Here is a 20,732-nt window from a genome sequence, read left to right as displayed (position 1 = left end):
CACCAATATATCTGTTTAAAAGAGTCTGGTGTACGCCACGTAACTGTAACTGTGGTTTTGCAGTTCCAAGGGTCAAATCTCTGAATTATCCTGTTTTTGGCTTTTTTTGTCATAAAAAAAAAACAGTAATAGTGTCTCCCTGACTGGTCAGACACCAATATATCTGTTTAAAAGAGTCTGGTGTACGCCACATAACTATAACTGTGGTTTTGCAGTTCGACGGATCACATCTCTGTATTATCCTGTTTTTGGCATATTTTGCCGTAAAAAAAAACAGTAAAAGTGTCTCCCTGATTGTTCAGACACCAATATATCTGCTTAAAAGACTCTGGTGTACGCCCCATAACTATAACTGTGGTTTTGCAGTTCCACGGGTCAAATCTCTGTATTATCTTGCTTTTGGCATTTTTTGCCATAAAAAAAAACAGTAATAGTGTCTTCCTGACTGTTCAGACACCAATATATCTGTTTAAAAGAGTCTGGTGTACACCAGAAAAATAGAACTGTGGTTTTGCAGTTCCATGGGTTAAATCTCTGAATTATCCTGTTTTTGGCTGTAAAAAAACTGTAGTAGTGTCTCCCTGACTTGTCAGACACCAATATATCTGTTTAAAAGAGTCTGGTGTACGCCACATAACTATAACTGTGGTTTTGCAGTTCCACAGTTCAAATCTCTGTATTATCCTGTTTTTGGCATTTTTTGCCGAAAAAAACCCCAGCAATAGTGTCTCCCTGATTGTTCAGAGACCAATATATCTGTTTAATAGAGTCTGGTGTACGCCACATAACTATGACTGTGGTTTTGCAGTTCCATGGGTCAAATCTCTGTATTATCCTGTTTTTGGCATTTTTTTCCTTAAAAAAAACAGTAATAGTCTCCCTGACTGGTCAGAAACCAATATATCTGTTTAAAAGAGTCTGGTATACGCCCCATAACTATAAATGTGGTTTTGCAGTTCCACAGGTCAAATCTCTGTATTATACTGCTTTTGGCATTTTTTGCCGTAAAAAAAAACAGTAATAGTGCCTCCGTGACTGGTCAGACACCAATTTATCTCTTTAAGAGAGCCTGGTGTAGGCCAGAAAAATAGAACTGTGGTTTTGCAGTTCCACGGGTCAAATCTCTGTATTATCTTGCTTTTGGCATTTTTTGCTGTAAAAAAAAACAGTAATAGTGTCTCCCTGACTGTTCAGACACCAATATATCTGTTTAAAACAGTCTGGTGTAGGCCAAAAAAATAGAGCTGTTGTTTTGCAGTTCCACAGGTCAAATCTCTGAATTATCCTGTTTTTGGCATTTTTTGCCATAAAAAAAACAGTAATAGTGTCTCCCTGACTGGTCATACACCAATATATCTGTTTAAAACAGTCTGGTGTACGCCACATAACTATAACTGTGGTTTTGCAGTACGACGGATCACTTCTCTGTATTATCCTGATTTTGGCATATTTTGCCGTAAAAAAAACAGTAAAAGTGTCTCCCTGATTGTTCAGACACCAATAAATCTGTTTAAAAGAGTCTGGTGTAGGCCAGAAAAATAGAACTGTGGTTTTGCAGTTCCACGGGGCAAATCTCTGAATTATCCTGTTTTTGGCATTTTTTTCCTTAAAAAACAGTAATAGTGTCTCCCTGACAGGTCAGACACCAATATATCTGTTTAAAAGAGTCTGGTGTACGCCCCATAACTATAAATGTGGTTTTGCAGTTCCACGGGTCAAATCTCTGTATTATCCTGCTTTTGGCATTTTTTGCCGTAAAAAAAAACAGTAATAGTGTCTCCCTGACCGGTCAGACACCAATATATCTGTTTAAGAGAGCCTGGTGTAGGCCAGAAAAATAGAACTGTGGTTTTGCAGTTCTTAGGGTCAAATCTCTGAATTATCCTGTTTTTGGCATTTTTTTCCTTAAAAAACAGTAATAGTGTCTCCCTGACTGGTCAGACACCAATATATCTGTTTAAAAGAGTCTGGTGTACGCCCCATAACTATAAATGTGGTTTTGCAGTTCCACGGGTCAAATCTCTGTATTATCCTGCTTTTGGCATTTTTTGCCGTAAAAAAAAACAGTAATAGTGTCTCCCTGACCGGTCAGACACCAATATATCTGTTTAAGAGAGCCTGGTGTAGGCCAGAAAAATAGAACTGTGGTTTTGCAGTTCCACGGGTCAAATCTCTGTATTATCCTGCTTTTGGCATTTTTTGCCGTAAAAAAAAAACAGGAATAGTGTCTCCCTGACTGTTCAGACACCAATATATCTGTTTAAAAGAGTCTGGTGTACGCCAGAAAAATGGAAGTGTGGTTTTGCAGTTCCATGGGTCAAATCTCTGAATTATCCTGTTTTTGGCATTTTTTGCCGTAAAAAAACTGTAGTAGTGTCTCCCTGACTTGTCAGACACCAATATATCTGTTTAAAAGAGTCTGGTGTATGCCACATAACTATAACTGTGGTTTTGCAGTTCCACAGATCAAATCTCTGAATTATCCTGTTTTTGGCATTTTTTGACGAAAAAAACCCCAGCAATAGTGTCTCCCTGACTGTTCAGACAACAATATATCTGTTTAAAAGAGTCTGGTGTAAGCCAGAAAAATAGAACTGTGGTTTTGCAGTTCCACGGGTCAAATGTCTGAATTATCTTGCTTTTGGCATTTTTTCCTTTAAAAAAACTGTAATAGTGCCTCCCTGACTGGTCAGACACCAATATATCTGTTTAAAAGATTCTGGTGTACGCCACTTAACTGTAATTGTGGTTTTGCAGTTGCACGGGTCAAATCTCTGAATTATCCTGTTTTTGGCTTTTTTTGGCATAAAAAAAAAAACAGTAATAGTGTCTCCCTGACTGGTCAGACACCAATATATCCGTTTAAAAGAGTCTGGTGTACGCCACATAACTATAACTGTGGTTTTGCAGTTCAACGGATCACATCTCTGTATTATCCTGTTTTTGGCATATTTTGCCGTAAAAAAAAACAGTAAAAGTGTCTCCCTGATTGTTCAGACACCAATATATCTGCTTAAAAGACTCTGGTGTACGCCCCATAACTATAACTGTGGTTTTGCAGTTCCACGGGTCAAATCTCTGTATTATCTTGCTTTTGGCATTTTTTGCCATAAAAAAAAAAGTAATAGTGTCTCCCTGACTGTTCAGACACCAATATATCTGTTTAAAAGAGTCTGGTGTACGTCAGAAAAATAGAACTGTGGTTTTGCAGTTCCATGGGTCAAATCTCTGAATTATCCTGTTTTTGGCATTTTTGGCCGTAAAAAAACTGTAGTAGTGTCTCCCTGACTTGTCAGACACCAATATATCTGTTTAAAAGAGTCTGGTGTACGCCACATAACTATAACTGTGGTTTTGCAGTTCCACAGTTCAAATCTCTGTATTATCCTGTTTTTGGCATTTTTTGCCGAAAAAAACCCCAGCAATAGTGTCTCCCTGATTGTTCAGAGACCAATATATCTGTTTAAAAGAGTCTGGTGTACGCCACATAACTATGACTGTCGTTTTGCAGTTCCATGGGTCAAATCTCTGTATTATCCTGTTTTTGGCATTTTTTTCCTTAAAAAAAACAGTAATAGTGTCTCCCTGACTGGTCAGAAACCAATATATCTGTTCAAAAGAGTCTGGTGTACGCCCCATAACTATAAATGTGGTTTTGCAGTTCCACAGGTCAAATCTCTGTATTATCCTGCTTTTGGCATTTTTTGCTGTAAAAAAAAACAGTAATAGTGTCTCCCTGACTGTTCAGACACCAATATATCTGTTTAAAACAGTCTGGTGTAGGCCAGAAAAATAGAACTGTTGTTTTGCAGTTCCACAGGTCAAATCTCTGAATTATCCTGTTTTTGGCATTTTTTGCCATAAAAAAAACTGTAATAGTGTCTCCCTGACTGGTCATACACCAATATATCTGTTTAAAACAGTCTGGTATACGCCACATAACTATAACTGTGGTTTTGCAGTACGACGGATCACTTCTCTGTATTATCCTGATTTTGGCATATTTTGCCGTAAAAAAAAACAGTAAAAGTGTCTCCCTGATTGTTCAGACACCAATAAATCTGTTTAAAAGAGTCTGGTGTAGGCCAGAAAAATAGAACTGTGGTTTTGCAGTTCCACGGGTCAAATCTCTGAATTATCCTGTTTTTGGCATTTTTTTCCTTAAAAAACAGTAATAGTGTCTCCCTGACTGGTCAGACACCATTATATCTGTTTAAAAGAGTCTGGTGTACGCCCCATAACTATAAATGTGGTTTTGCAGTTCCACGGGTCAAATCTCTGTATTATCCTGCTTTTGGCATTTTTTGCCGTAAAAAAAAAACAGTAATAGTGTCTCCCTGACCGGTCAGACACCAATATATCTGTTTAAGAGAGCCTGGTGTAGGCCAGAAAAATAGAACTGTGGATTTGCAGTTCCACGGGTCAAATCTCTGTATTATCCTGCTTTTGGCATTTTTTGCCGTAAAAAAAAACAGTAATAGTGTCTCCCTGACTGTTCAGACACAAATATATCTGTTTAAAAGAGTCTGGTGTACGCCAGAAAAATAGAACTGTGGTTTTGCAGTTCCATGGGTCAAATGTCTGAATTATCTTGCTTTTGGCATTTTTTCCTTTAAAAAAACTGTAATAGTGTCTCACTGACTGGTCAGACACCAATATATCTGTTTAAAAGAGTCTGGTGTACGCCACGTAACTGTAACTGTGGTTTTGCAGTTCCATGGGTCAAATCTCTGTATTTTCCTGTTTTTGGCTTATTTTGCCATTAAAAAAAACAGTAATAGTGTCTCCCTGACTGGTCAGACACCAATATATCTGTTTAAAAGAGTCTGTTGTACGCCACATAACTATAACTGTGGTTTTGCAGTTCGATGGATCACATCTCTGTATTATCCTGTTTTTGGCATATTTTGCCATAAAAAAAAACAGTAAAAGTGTCTCCCTGATTGTTCAGACACCAGTATATCTGCTTAAAAGAGTCTGGTGTACTCCCTATAACTATAACTGTGGTTTTGCAGTTCCACGGGTCAAATCTCTGTATTATCTTGCTTTTGGCATTTTTTGCCGTAAAAAAAAACAGTAATAGTGTCTCCCTGACTGTTCAGACACCAATATATCTGTTTAAAAGAGTCTGGTGTACGCCCCATAACTATAAATGTGGTTTTGCAGTTCCACGGGTCAAATCTCTGTATTATCCTGCTTTTGGCATTTTTTGCCGTAAAAAAAAAACAGTAATAGTGTCTCCCTGACTGGTCAGACACCAATATATCTGTTTAAGAGAGCCTGGTGTATGCCAGAAAAATAGAACTGTGGTTTTGCAGTTCCACGGGTCAAATCTCTGTATTATCCTGCTTTTGGCATTTTTTGACGTAAAAAAAAACAGTAAAAGTGTCTCCCTGATTGTTCAGACACCAATATATCTGCTTAAAAGAGTCTGGTGTACGCCCCATAACTATAGCTGTGGTTTTGCAGTTTCACGGGTCAAATCTCTGACTTATCCTGTTTTTGGCATTTTTTGCCATAAAAAAAACTGTAATAGTGTCTCCCTGATTGGTCAGACACCAACATATCTGTTTAAATGAGTCTGGTGTACGCCACGTAACTGCAACTGTGGTTTTGCAGTTCCACGGGTCAAATCTCTGTATTATCCTGTTTTGGGCATTTTTTGCCATAAAAAAAAACAGTAATAGTGTCTCCCTGATTGTTCAGAGACCAATATATCTGTTTAAAAGAGTCTGGTGTACGCCACATAGCTATAACTGTGGTTTTGCATTTCCATGGGTCAAATCTCTGTATTATCCTGTTTTTGCCATTTTTTTCCTTAAATGAAACAGAAATAGTGTCTCCATGACTGGTCAGACACCAATATATCTGTTTAAGAGAACGTGGTGTAGGCCAGAAAAATAGAACTGTGGTTTTGCAGTTCCACGGGTCAAATCTCTGTATTATCCTGCTTTTGGCATTTTTTGCCGTAAAAAAAATAGTAATAGTGTCTCCCTGACCGTTCAGACACCAATATATCTGTTTAAAAGAGTCTGGTGTACGCCACATAACTATAACTGTGGTTTTGCAGTTCCATAGATCAAATCTCTGTTTTATCCTGTTTTTGGCATTTTTTGCCGAAAAAAACCCCAGCAATAGTGTCTCCATGATTGTTCAGAGACCAATATATCTGTTTAAAAGAGTCTGGTGTACGCCACATAACTATAACTGTGGTTTTGCATTTCCACGGGTCAAATCTCTGTATTTTCCTGTTTATGGCATTTTTTTCCTTAAATAAAACAGCAATAGTGTCTCCCTGACTGGTCAGACACCAATATATCTTTTTAAAAGAGTCTGGTGTACGCCAGAAAAATAGAACTGTGCTTTTGCAGTTCCATGGGACAAATCTCTGAATTATCCTGTTTTTGGCATTTTTTGCCATAAAAAAAACTGTAATAGTGTCTCCCTGACTGGTCAGACACAAATATATCTGTTTAAAAGAGTCTGGTGTACGCCACATAACTATAACTGTGGTTTTGCGTTTGGACGGGTCAAATCTCTGTATTATCCTGTTTTTGGCATTTTTTTCCTTAAATAAAACAGTAATAGTTTCTCCCTGACTGGTCAGACACCAATATATCTGTTTAAAAGAGTCTGGTGTACGCCCCATAAGTATAACTGTGGTTTTGCAGTTCCACGGGTTAAATCTCTGTATTTCCTGCTTTTGGCATTTTTTGCCGTAAAGAAAAACTGTAATAGTGTCTCCCTGATTGTTCAGACACCAATATATCTGTTTAAAAGAGTCTGGTGTAGGCCAGAAAATTAGAACTGTGGTTTTTCAGTTCCACGGGTGAAATCTCTGAATTATCCTGTTTTTGGCATTTTTTGCCGTAAAAAAAACTGTAATAGTGTCTCCCTGACTGGTCAGGCACCAATATATCTGTTTAAAAGAGTCTGGTGTAGGCCACATAACTATAACTGTGGTTTTGCAGTTCCACAGGTCAAATCTCTGTATTATCCTGTTTTTGGCATTTTTTTCCGTAGAAAAAAACAGTAATAGTGTCTCCCTGACTGGTCAGACACCAATATATCTGTTTAAAAGAGTCTGGTGTATGCCCCATAACTGTAACTGTGGTTTTGCAGTTCCATGGGTCAAATCTCTGTATTATCTTGCTTTTGGCATTTTTTGCCGTAATAAAAACAGTAATAGTGTCTCCCTGATTGTTCAGACACCAATATATCTGTTTAAAAGAGTCTGGTGTAGGCCTGAAAAATAGAACTGTGGTTTTGCAGTTCCACGGGTCAAATCTCTGAATTATCCTGTTTTTGGCATTTTTTGCCGTAAAAGAAAACTGTAATAGTGTCTCCCTGACTGGTCAGACACCAATATATCTGTTTAAAGTAGTCTGGTGTACGCCACATAACTATAATTGTGGTTTTGCAGTTCCACGAGTCAAATCTCTGTATTATCCTGTTTTAGGCATTTTTTTCCATAAAAAAAACAGTAATAGTGTCTCCCTGACTGGTCAGACACCAATATATCTGTTTAAAAGAGTCTGGTGTACGCCACATAACTATAATTATGGTTTTGCAGTTCCATGGGTGAAATCTATGTATTTCCTGCTTTTGGCATTTTTTGCCGTAAAAAAAAACTGTAATAGTGTCTCCCTGACTGTTCAGACACCAATATATCTGTTTAAAAGAGTCTGGTGTAGGCCAGAAAAATAGAACTGTGGTTTTGCAGTTCCACGGGTCAAATCTCTGAATTATCCTGTTTTTGGCATTTTTTGCCGTAAAAGAACTGTAATAGTGTCTCCCTGACTGGTCAGACACCAATATATCTGTTTAAAAGAGTCTGGTGTACGCCACATAACTATAATTGTGGTTTTGCAGTTCCACGGGTCAAATCTCTGTATTATCCTGTTTTTGGCATTTTCTTCCATAAAAAAACAGTAATAGTGTCTCCCTGACTGGTCAGACACCAATATATCTGTTTAAAAGAGTCTGGTGTACGCCCCATGAGTATAACTGTGGTTTTGCAGTTCCACGGGTCAAATCTCTGTATTTCCTGCTTTTGGCATTTATGGCGTAAAGAAACTGTAATAGTGTCTCCCTGACTGGTCAGGCACCAATATATCTGTTTAAAAGAGTCTGGTGTAGGCCACATAACTATAACTGTGGTTTTGCAGTTCCACAGGTCAAATCTCTGTATTATCCTGTTTTTGGCATTTTTTTGCGCACAAAAAAACAGTAATAGTGTCTCCCTGACTGGTCAGACACCAATATATCTGTTTAAAAGAGTCTGGTGTATGCCCCATAACTATAACTGTGGTTTTGCAGTTCCACGGGTCAAATCTCTGTATTATCTTGCTTTTGGCATTTTTTGCCGTAAAAAAAACAGTAATAGTGTCTCCCTGATTGTTCAGACACCAATATATCTGTTTAAAATAGTCTGGTGTACGCCACATAACTATAATTGTGGTTTTGCAGTTCCACGGGTCAAATCTCTGTATTATCCTGTTTTTGGCATTTTTTTCCATAAAAAAAACAGTAATAGTGTCTCCCTGACTGGTCAGACATCAATATATCTGTTTAAAAGAGTCTGGTATATGCCCCATAACTATAACTGTGGTTTTGCAGTTCCACGGGTCCAATCTCTGTATTGTCTTGCTTTTGTCATTTTTTGCCGTAAAAAAAACTGTAATAGTGTCTCCCTGATTGTTCAGACACCAATGTATCTGTTTAAAAGAGTCTGGTGTAGGCCAGAAAAATAGAACTGTGGTTTTGCAGTTCCACGGGTCAAATCTCTGAATTATCCTGTTTTTGGCATTTTTGCCGTAAAAGAAAACTGTAATAGTGTCTCTCTGACTGGTCAGACACCAATATATCTGTTTAAAAGAGTCTCGTGTATGCCACATAACTATAATTGTGGTTTTGCAGTTCCGCGGGTCAAATCTCTGTATTATCCTGTTTTTGCCATTTTTTTCCGTACAAAAAAAACAGTAATAGTGTCTCCCTGACTGGTCAGACACCAATATATCTGTTTAAAAGAGTCTGGTGTATGCCCCATAACTATAACTGTGGTTTTGCAGTTCCACGGGTCAAATCTCTGTATTGTCTTGCTTTTGGCATTTTTTGCCGTAAAAAAAAACAGTAATAGTGTCTCCCTGATTGTTCAGACACCAATATATCTGTTTAAAAGAGTCTGGTGTAGGCCAGAAAAATAGAACTGTGGTTTTGCAGTTCCACGGGTCAAATCTCTGAATTATCCTGTTTTTGGCATTTTTTGCCGTAAAAGAAAACTGTAATAGTGTCTCCCTGACTGGTCAGACACCAATATATCTGTTTAAAAGAGTCTGGTGTACGCCACATAACTATAATTGTGGTTTTGCAGTTCCACGAGTCAAATCTCTGTATTATCCTGTTTTTGCCATTTTTTTCCATAAAAAAAACAGTAATAGTGTCTCCCTGACTGGTCAGACACCAATATACAGTTATATGAAAAAGTTTGGGCACCCCTATTAATCTTAAGCTTAATGTTTTATAAAAATTGGTGTTTTTGCACCAGCTATTTCAGTTTGATATATGTAATAACTGTTGGACACAGTAATGTTTCTGCCTTGAAATGAGGTTTATTGTACTAAAAGAAAATGTGCAATCTGCATTCAAACAAAATTTGACAGGTGCATAAGTATGGGCACCCTTATCATTTTCTTGTTTTAAATACTCCTACCTTCTTTTTACTGACTTACTAAAGCACTTTTTTTGGTTTTGTAACCTCATTGAGATTTGAACTACATAGCGAGGTATATGCAATCATGAGAAAAGCTACTTAAAGTGGCCACTTGCAAGTTGTTCTCCTGTTTGAATCTCCTCTGAAGAGTGGCATCATGGGCTCCTCAAAACAACTGTCAAATGATCTGAAAACAAAGATTATTCAACATAGTTGTTCAGGGGAAGGATACAAAAAGCTGTCTCGGAGATTTAACCTGTCAGTTTCCACTGTGAGGAACATAGTAAGGAAATGGAAGAACACAGGGACAGTTCTTGTTAAGGCCGGAAGTGGCTGGCCAAGAAAAACATCAGAAAGGCAGAGAAGAAGAATGGTGAGATCAGTCAAGGACAATCCTCAGACCACCTCCAGAGAGCTGCAGCATCAACTTGCTGCAGATGGTGTCACTGTGCATCGGTCAACTATACAACGCACTTTGCACAAGGAGAAGCTGTATGGGAGAGTGATGCGAAAGAAGCCGTTTCTGCAAGCACGCCACAAACAGAGTCGGCTGAGGTATGCAAAAGCACATTTGGAGAAGCCAATTTCTTTTTTGGAAGAAGGTCCTGTGGACTGATGAAACCAAGATTGAGTTATTTGGTCATACAAAAAGGCACTATGCATGGCGGCAAAAAAAACACAGCATTCCAAGAAAAACACTTGCTACCCACAGTAAAATTTGGTGGAGGTTCCATCATGCTTTGGGGCTGTGTGGCCAATGCTGGCACCGGGAATCTTGTTAAAGTTGAGGGACGCATGGATTCCACTCAGTATCAGCAGATTCCTAACAATAATGTTCAAGAATCAGTGACAAAGTTGAAGTTACGCAGGGGATGGATCTTTCAGCAAGACAATGATCCAAAACACCGCTCCAAATCTACTCAGGCATTCATGCAGAGGAACAATTACAATGTTCTGGAATGGCCATCCCAGTCCCCAGACCGTAATTTCATTGAACATCTGTGGGATCATTTGAAGAGGGCTGTCCATGCTCGTCGACCATCAAACTTAACTGAACTGGAATTGTTTTGTAAAGAGGAATGGTCAAAAATACCTTCATTCAGGATCCAGGAAATCATTAAAAGCTACAGGAAGCGACTAGAGGCTGTTATTTTTGCAAAAGGAGGATCTACTAAATATTAATGTCACTTTTCTGGTGAGGTGCCCATACTTATGCACCTGTCAAATTTTGTTTGAATGCAGATTGCACATTTTCTGTTAGTACAATAAACCTCATTTCAAGGCAGAAACATTACTGTGTCCAACAGTTATTACATATATCAAACTGAAATAGCTGGTGCAAAAACACCAATTTTTATAAAACATTAAGCTTAAGATTAATAGGGGTGCCCAAACTTTTTCATATAACTGTATCTGTTTAAAAGAGTCTGGTGTAGACCAGAAAAATAGAACTGTAGTTTTGCAGTTCCACGGGTCAAATCTCTGAATTATCCTGCTTTTGGCATTTTTTGCCGTAAAAAAACTGTAATAGTGTCTCCCTGACTGGTCAGACACCAATATATCTGTTTAAAAGAGTCTGGTGTACGCCACATAACTATAACTGTGGTTTTGCATTTCCACTGGTCAAATCTCTGTATTATCCTGTTTTTGGCATTTTTTTCCTTAAAAAAACAGTAATAGTGTCTCCCTGACTGGTCAGACACCAATATATCTGTTTAAGAGAGCCTGGTGTACGCCAGAAAAATAGAACTGTGGTTTTGCAGTTCCATGGGTCAAATCTCTGAATTATCCTGTTTTGGGCATTTTTTGCCGTAAAAAAAGCTGTACTAGTGTCTCCCTGACTGGTCAGACACCAATATATCTGTTTAAAAGAGTCTGGTGTACGCCACATAACTATAACTGTGGTTTTGCAGTTCCACGGATCAAATCTCTGTATTATCCTGTTTTTGGCATTTTTTACCATAAAAAACCCAGCAATAGTGTCTCCCTGATTGTTCAGACACCAATATATCTGTTTAAAAGAGTCTGGTTTTGCAGTTCCACGGGTCAAATCTCTGTATTATCTTGCCTTTGGCATTTTTGCCGTAAAAAAAAACAGTAATAGTGTCTCCCTGACTGTTCAGACACCAATATATCTGTTTAAAAGAGTCTGGTGTAAGCCAGAAAAATAGAACTGTGGTTTTGCAGTTCCACGGGTCAAATGTCTGAATTATCCTGTTTTTGGCATTTTTTGCCGTAAAAAAAACAGTAATAGTGTCTCCCTGACTGGTCAGACACCAATATATCTGTTTAAAAGAGTCTGGTGTACGCCACGTAACTATAACTGTGGTTTTGCAGTTCCAAGGGTCAAATCTCTGTATTATCCACTTTTGGGTCTGTTTTACATAAAAAAAACAGTTTGAGTGTGTCGCTGACTGTTCAGCCCCAAATATATCTATTTAAAAAAGTCTGGTATACGCTAGTAAATTAGAACTGTGGTTTTGCAGTTCCATGGTTCAAATCTCCGTATTTTCCAGCTTTTGGCCTGTTTTACGTAAAAAAAACAGTAATAGTGTCTCCCTGTCTGTTCACTCACAAATATAACTGTTTAAAAGATTCTGGTGTAGGCCAGACAAATAGAACTGTGGTTTTCCTCTTCCACGGTTCCAATCTCCTTTTTAAAACTCTTTTTCCATTAATAGTGCGAGTGTAAACTATTTTACTTCATTTACAATGGGCAAGGGCAAGGCTAGGCGCGTGGCAAGGGACGTGGAACTGGACGTTCTGGTGATGGTGTGTATAGAGGACGGGGCCCTGGCCAAGGTGAAAATGTGCCACAACCAACAGCCACATCTTCTCTCTCCCACTTCTTGACCGAATTACTAGGGAAGCACACTACAACACTAGTATTGCGAACTGATCAGTGTGAACAGGTTATTAATTGGATAGCAGATAATACTTCCAGGTACCTGGGCACCACCACCTCCGGTCTGTCTTCCACACGGACAAGTTTTAGTAGCCGTGAGTCTCGACCGCATACTCCTCCTCACTCCTCACCCTCACTAATTCCTCCCACCATGCCGATTGTCGTCAGACAGCTACTGAACCCACACTTGGACACTCTGAAGAGTTGTTCACTGGTCCATTTCCATATTTGTGCCCCTTGCCTGCTCCGTTTGAAGTGGTGGAAGAGGAGATACCATGTAGCGATGCCCAAATATTTGAACAGCCACAGCCACAGGAAGTCGGCACTGGCAATTTGTCACAAGTGGTTGCCGATGACGAGACACAATTGCCACAAAGTGAGGAGGAGGATCGTGGTGCGCAAGTGGAAGAAGAGGAGGTGGTGGATGATCTAGTAACTGACCCAACGTGGCAGGAGGACACGCAGAGCGAGGCCAGCAGCACACAGGGGGAGGGAGACAGAGTACACCAAAAGGCAGGAAGAAGCAGTGTGGTGGCTGCACACAGAAGATGGGCAACAGTTCCCCGTAACACCAACACGAGGGACGTTGCCAGTACAACCAGTAGGTCTTCCAGAGTCTGGAATTTTTTTAAAGACTCTGCTGATAACCCCAAAAAGGCCATTTGTACCACCTGCCATGCCAGCATCAGCAGGGGTGACAAAACTACCAGCCTGACCACCACCAGCTTGATCAGGCACATGGCAGCAAAGCACCCGACTTTGTGGGGCGAACCCCAGGGTCCACGACCAGTGTCAGCGAGTGTCACCACTGCTTATTCCGCTCTTGTGCGTGCAATAGAACCCCCTGTTGAGCTTGCAAGGCAATCCCCTGTCCATACTGCATGCAAAGATGCCCCCTCCTCTCAGTCTTCACTTGTTATGGCAGTTTCTCAAGAAACAGCATCAACGTCCACGTCCACGTCCACGTCCCACCGCAGCGTTCAATTGTCCATATCCTAGAGCTTTGAACGAAAGCACTAATTTGCAGCTAACGCCCCACAGGCCACAGTCGTAAATTTGCACATTTCACGACTGCTTGCATTGGAAATGCTGCCTTTTAGGCTGGTGGAGACGGAATCCTTCCGCAACCTTATGGTGGTGGCCGTCCCTCGGTACTCGATCCCCAGTCGACACTATTTTGCCCGGTGAGCCATCCCCGCACTACACAAGCACGTGTCCCAAAACATCTGCCTTGCCCTCAGCAACGCAGTTACTGGGAGAGTCCACCTGACAACGGACACATGGACAAGTGCTTGTGACCAGGGACGGTACATCTCCCTGACGTCACACTGGGTAAACATAGTGGAAGTCGGGACCCAGTCGGACCTTGGGACGGAACACATCCTCCCCACACCGAGGATTGCGGGCCCTATGTCAGTCAGAGTTGCCCCCACAGTGTACAGCTCCTGCGCATCATCCTCCTCCTCCTCATGTTCAGCCTCCATCTCAGATATCACCACATCAGTTACAAGCTGGAAGCACTGCAGTACTGCCACAGCCAAGTGGCAACAGGCTGTGCTGAAACTCATAAGCTTAGGTGATAATCCTCACACTGCTTGTGAGTTGTGGACAGCTGTGAAAGAGCAGACAGATCTGTGGCTGAGACCACTGAACCTACATCCAGGCATGGTCGTGTGTGACAATGGCCGTAACTTGGTGGTGGCTCTGAGGCGAGGCGAGATCACACACGTACCATGCCTGGCTCATGTGCTTAACCTCGTGGTTCAGCGGTTTCTTAAATTGTACCCCGTGTTGCCAGATCTGCTCGTGAAAGTAGGCTGCCTGTCAGCTAATTTTCGTAAGTCGGCTACAGCTTCCGCTGCCCTTCCTGTGTTGCAGCAGTGTTTGCATCTTCCGGCACACCGACTGGTGTGTGATGTCCCCACACGTTGGAACTCTACTTTCCACATGTTGCAAAGGATTTGTGAGCAGAAGAGAGCAGTTGTGGAGTACCAGCTGCATCAAGGCCATCGATATTCAGGTCAGACTCCACACATAAGACCTCAGGAGTGGACCTGGATGTCTGACATATGTACCATCCTGACAAACTTTGAGGAGTTCACCAAGATGGTGAGTGGCGATGATGCCATCATTAGCAGCAGCATCCCACTTGTCTGTCTTTTGCAACACTCTTTGCAGAGAATTAAAGAGGAGGCATTGCAGCCAGAGTATGATGAGATGGATCAAGAAGCCGTAGCGGGCGATTACACAGAGCCCAGCCTCATCTCATCCCAACGTGCATTGGGGGACAATGATTGAGAGGAGGAGGAAGAACAGGAGCTGCTATCATGTGCTGTAGACGGTAGTACCTGTACAACTGTCATACCGTCGGTTCAGCGTGGGTGGCCTGAGGACAGGGGGGAGGAGGAGGAGGAGGAGGAGGAGAGCATGGTCAGTCGTCATCTTGGTGAGGACACGGAAGTCTTGCCCGTTACCAGTCTGGCACGCATGGCTGACTTTATGGTACGCTGCCTTAACCGTGACCCTCGCATTGTCAAAATGTTGGATGACAGTCATTACTGGTTGGTGACACTTTTAGACCCCCTCTACATGGAGAACCTTCACTCTCTTATTCCTGAGGTGGAGAGGTCTACAAAAATGGGGCAGTACCAGAAGGCCCTTGCTGCAGAACTGTTAAAAAAATTCCCATCTGAACACGCTAGCGGCAGAGGTCACAGTTCGTTGCCCAACCAAGGCGTACAGGTGAGAGAGACGCAACTCCAATCCAGCAGAGGCAGTGGAACACTGTCAATGTTCTGGGACAGTTTTCTGATACCCGCCCATCTTACAGGCCCTGAGGTGCGGGGTACTCTTACAAGGAGTGGAAAGTTTCAAAAGATGGTGATGCCTTGCCGACCGTACCAGCGTCCTCCGTGATTCCTCTGGGCCTTTTAATTTTTGGGTATCCAAGCTGGACACTTGGAATGAACTCGCTCTGTATGCCTTGGAGGTCCTTGCCTGCCCTGCCGCTAACGTGTTATCGGAGAGTGTTTTTAGTGCCGCTGGGGGAATTAAAACAGATAAGCGCACTCGCCTGTCAACTGACAATGCTGACAAGCTGACCCTTATCAAAATGAACAAGGGCTGGATTGGGCCAGACTTCTCATCACCACCATATGACAGCAGAGTAACATAAAGTCAAATCCACTGTGTTATTTTGGGAGGTGTATTCCCATGCACCGCTTCACACCCACACATGGGTATACGCTTCCTCATTTCGGCTGTATTTTGCTCTTCTCCTTATCCTCAGCCTTCACCACCACTATACCACCAGGGTGACGCTAACTTCTATCATCATCATCATGCTCCTCACCTTGGCACTCTCAACTCCCCTGATAGAGAAGCCAGGGCCCACCGGAGGAGTCTGGTTCTCTGGTGGGCTCGTCCAATGCTGCCCTAAAGCAGGCCAGGCTCAGAAAAGTATGGTGGAAGCTTGAAGGAGAAATAGGGGCGGCTGGGGACTGTTTATAGACACCCGGCCGCCCCCAGGCAGCTGGGGACCGTGTGAGGACACCCGGCCGTGGGTGGCTGGGGACTGAGTATGGATACCTCGCTGCCGAAGCAGCCATGAGGTAGTGGCCAGCTTCTGCCTCCTCCAAACTAAAAGGCCCCATTTCTAGTGCAAGCTAGCAGTATGGTATTGCAGCCTGGGGGTGGGTGGGTGGCTGGTTGCACACTTACGCTTGCATTCCAAGAAAACAAAGCAGATGCTAACTTCTATCATCATCATCATTCTCCTCACCTTGGCACTCTCAACTCCCCTGATGGAGAAGCCAGGGCCCACCGGAGGAGTCTGGTTCTCTGGTGGGCTCGTCCAATGCTGCCCTAAAGCAGGCCAGGCTAAGAAAAGTGTGGGGGAAGTTTGAAGGAGAAATAGGGGCGGCTGGGGACCGTTTATGGACACCCGGCCGCCCAAAGGCGGCTGGGGACTGTGTGTGGACACCCGGCCGCAGGGCGGCTGGGGACCGAGCGTGGACACCCGGCCGCCGGGCGGCTGGGGACTGAGTATGGATACCTCGCTGCCGAAGCAGCCATGAGGTAGTGGCCAGCTTCGGCCTCCTCCAAACTAAAAGGCCCCATTTCAAGTTAAAGCAAGCTAGCAGTATGGTATTGCAGCCTGGGGGTGGGTGAGTGGCAGGCTGCATACTTGTGCTTGCATTGCAAGGAATGGGGGAGGTACAATTGAACACTGCCCTGGGACAAGGACTTGCTTGGGGATAGTTGCAAGTCTGCACCTTCTGATGCGGAAAGGATCACTTCTGATGGGCACACTTTTAGGCAGTGACTTGGGTGTCAGAGATGCTTCCAGGGGTCTTCCCCATGGTGTTCTTTTTAGCACTGTATGCATGTGTCATACACCACATGGCCAGATAAGATTGTAAAATGTCAAAATGATATTTCCCGATGAATGCATTTGTCGCGGTTGAAAGCAATACAAAAGTGCAAAACACATAAAAAATGCTACTTGTGAACATAGCCCATGGTGTGGAGGAGTATTTTTGTTTTTGGTTATTTATTTTACCTTATACACAAGTCTTTACCCTGGAAAGGAAGTCCCTTAACATATTTCACAGGAAAACCGTTTCAGTTTAGTTTTTGAACGTATTATTGTGAGCCCGTTAAACTGGCTTAATACCTCTGACCACGTTGTTGACAGCAGTGACCTGGGGGTCAGAAATGCTTCTTGGGGCGATGCCCATGCTGTTCCCCATGTCTTTTGAGCACTGTCACTATCGTTTTGGGCACTTTTTAGGCTTTCTACAGACTGCCGGGGGTGCCGCCGCAAAAATGCTCGGGTCTCCCATAGACTAACATTGGGCTCGTTGCTCGGGTCGAGCAAATGAGTATCACGGTGAGCTCGGCCCAAGCTTCGAGCACCCGAGCATTTTAGTGCTCGCTCAACACTACTGGTCATTAACCTATAAAGTGGCTCTGTCCTTAAGGGGTTAAAGAGACAGTCTTCCTGTGTCTACCTCTACGTGCAGCCAAGTGAACCGATCTACCACACCTTGTTCACATCATGTTAGTGAGTTACATGTAGTGTGAATGAAAGAAAAGGTTCACAGTATATACACTAAAGACTCAATTCCTAAAGGTGTTTTTCCTGTTTTCTGGCGTAAACCAGCTAAACAGCTGCAAAATTCGCACAATTGTTTGCGCAACTCAAAGTTGGTATTTTTACTCATGTTCCGGCCAACTCCGCCAAAATGGGCAGGGGATGGGGTGTGGCTAAGCCCACCTTTCTAATTCCTCAAAATTTACATGGCGTAAAGTTTGCCAGAAATATATTCCAGTCCCTGACAGGAGTAACATTTCTGTTAGAAGCACTTGGCAGTTGTAAAATTTGACTAATTAAATAAGTAAAAACGCAAAATTTGAGCTTGATTTAAGTTGATATACAGTACAGACCAAAAGTTTGGACACACCTTCTCATTTAAAGATTTTTCTGTATTTTCATGACTTTGAAAATTGTACATTCACACTGAAGGCATCAAAACTATGAATTAACACATGTAGAATTATATACTTAACAAAAAAGTGTGAAACAACTGAAAATATGTCTTATATGCTATGTTCTTCAAAGTAGCCACCTTTTGCTTTGATGACTGCTATTCACACTCTTGGCATTCTCTTGATGAGCTTCAAGAGGTAGTCACCGGAAATGGTTTTCACTTCACAGGTGTGCCCAGTCAGGTTTAATAAGTGGGATTTCTTGCCTTATAAATGGTGTTGGGACTATCAGTTGTGTTGTGCAGAAGTCAGGTGCATACACAGCTGATAGTCCTACTGAATAGACTGTTAGAATTTGTATTATGGCAAGAAAAAAGCAGCTAAATAAAGAAAAACGAGTGGCCATCATTACTTTAAGAAATAAAGGTCAGTCAGTCTGAAAAATTGGGCAAACTTTGAAAGTGTCCCCAAGTGCAGTTGCAAAAACCATCAAGCGCTACAAAGAAACTGGCTCACATGAGGACCGCCCCAGGAAAGGAAGACCAAGAGTCACCTCTGCTTCTTAGGATAAGTTTATCCGAGTCACCAGCCTCAGAAATCGCAGGTTAACAGCAGCTCAGATTAGAGACCAGGTCAGTGCCACACAGAGTTCTTACAGAAGACACATCTCTACAACACCTGTTTAGAGGAGACTTTGTGCAGCAGGCCTTCATGGTAAAATAGCTGCTAGGAAACCACTGCTAAGGACAGGCAACAAGCAGAAGAGACTTGTTTGGGCTAAAGAACACAAGGAATGGACATTAGACCAGTGGAAATCTGTGCTTTGGTCTGATGAGTCCAAATTTGAAATCTTTGGTTCCAACCACCGTGTCTTTGTGCGACGCAGAAAAGGTGAACGGATGGACTCTACATGCCTGGTTCCCACCGTGAAGCATGGAGGAGGAGGTGTGATGGTGTGGGGGTGCTTTGCTGTTGACACTGTTGGGGATTTATTCAAAATTGAAGGCATACTGAACCAGCATGACTACCACAGCATCTTGCAGCGGCATGCTATTCCATCCGGTTTGCGTTTAGTTGGACCATCATGTATTTTTCAACAGGACAATGACCCCAAACACACCTCCAGGCTGTTTAGGAGCTATTTGACCAAGAGGGAGAGTGATGGGGTGCTATGCCAGATGACCCGGCCTCCACAGACACAAGACCTGAACCCATTCGAGATGGTTTGGGGTGAGCTGGACCGCAGAGTGAAGGCAAAAGGGCCAACAAGTGCTAAGCATCTCTGGAAACTCCTTCAAGATTGTTGGAAGACCATTTCCGGTGACTACCTCTTGAAGCTCATCAAGAGAATGCCAAGAGTGCGCAAAGCAGTCATCAAAGCAAAAGGTGGCTACTTTGAAGAGCCTAGAATATAAGACATATTTTCAGTTGTTTCACACTTTTTTGTTAAAGTATATAATTCCACATGTGTTAATTCATAGTTTTGATGCCTTCAGTGTGAATGTACAATTTTCATAGAAAATACAGAAAAATCTTTAAATGAGAAGGTGTGTCCAAACTTTTGGTCTGTACTGTACATACAGCACACAAACGCATGTTCACAATAGCCATAAATCAGAAAAAAAACTACAAGAAGCAAAATAAACATAAACCCTGCTGTAAATAAATAAATAAATAAAAAGGAAAATTATATTTAAATAAAGTAGTGTTCTTAGTATCACTGTTTTTGATCAAAAATAGCATGAAAGCTTTAACACCACGGCAAGGTGAACCCATTAAAAACCTTACCATGTGTCAAAGTTGACCTCAGTGTGTGAATAAGGGTAGACAAAGGATCGGGTCCTGAACTGTGGACACAATCCTGGAGGAGGAAGGCTTCTTAAAGAAAAATTAATAGGTCTGTGAGAGCCAGAAATCTTGCAGGCTAGTATGTGATCAAATACTTATTTCATGCAATAAAATGCAAAATAAGCCATGAAAACCCCAAAATCAATCCAGCAACCAAATTATCCAAATCAAACAGGAGGTGAACTGAGAGTGAAGTGTTCACCCTTTAAGGCCACAGCCCCACTATCAGGTGAGTATTCAGTCAGTATTTTTTCTCAGGAGTGGGAGCCAAAACCAGGTGAGGAACAATCAGAGAAAAGGTATAATAGAAACAAGTGCACCAATTCTGCATTTATCACCCACTCCTGAGAAAAAATACTGACCGAATACTGACCAAATACTGATAATGGAGCAGTGGCCAAATACTGATAGTGGGGCCGTGGCCTAATCCTAATCTCAGGACCAGTTCTGAATTGATGAAGTTGGCAACAGACTCAAAATCAATGAAAGCTACTGCTGATACTGACTGGTTCTGGAAAAGTAGTTCCACATTCTTTATCTGAGGAGTAAAAAGGTACCTGGAAATCTGGGTGACCATCTTGACAATCACCCAGGCTTAGGTGTTTTCCTGACAACCTGAATGCTTGAAGGCATATTGAGCAGTCCTTGAGAAGATGCCCGGTGCAACCACAGTAGTAGCAGAGTCCAAGATCATTCCAATGTCTCCTCTCAACAATCTGAAAGCTGGCACCTCCAACTTCCATCGGTTCCGCCGCTAATTATCACTAGAAGACAACT

Source organism: Phyllobates terribilis, unplaced genomic scaffold (genome assembly GCF_046119375.1).
Source record: "Phyllobates terribilis strain yellow unplaced genomic scaffold, ASM4611937v1 Scaffold_1__5_contigs__length_1240528914, whole genome shotgun sequence".
NCBI lineage: Eukaryota > Metazoa > Chordata > Amphibia > Anura > Dendrobatidae > Phyllobates > Phyllobates terribilis.
The sequence above is the reverse complement of the archived record's forward strand: the minus strand, read 5'-3'. Positions refer to the sequence as shown.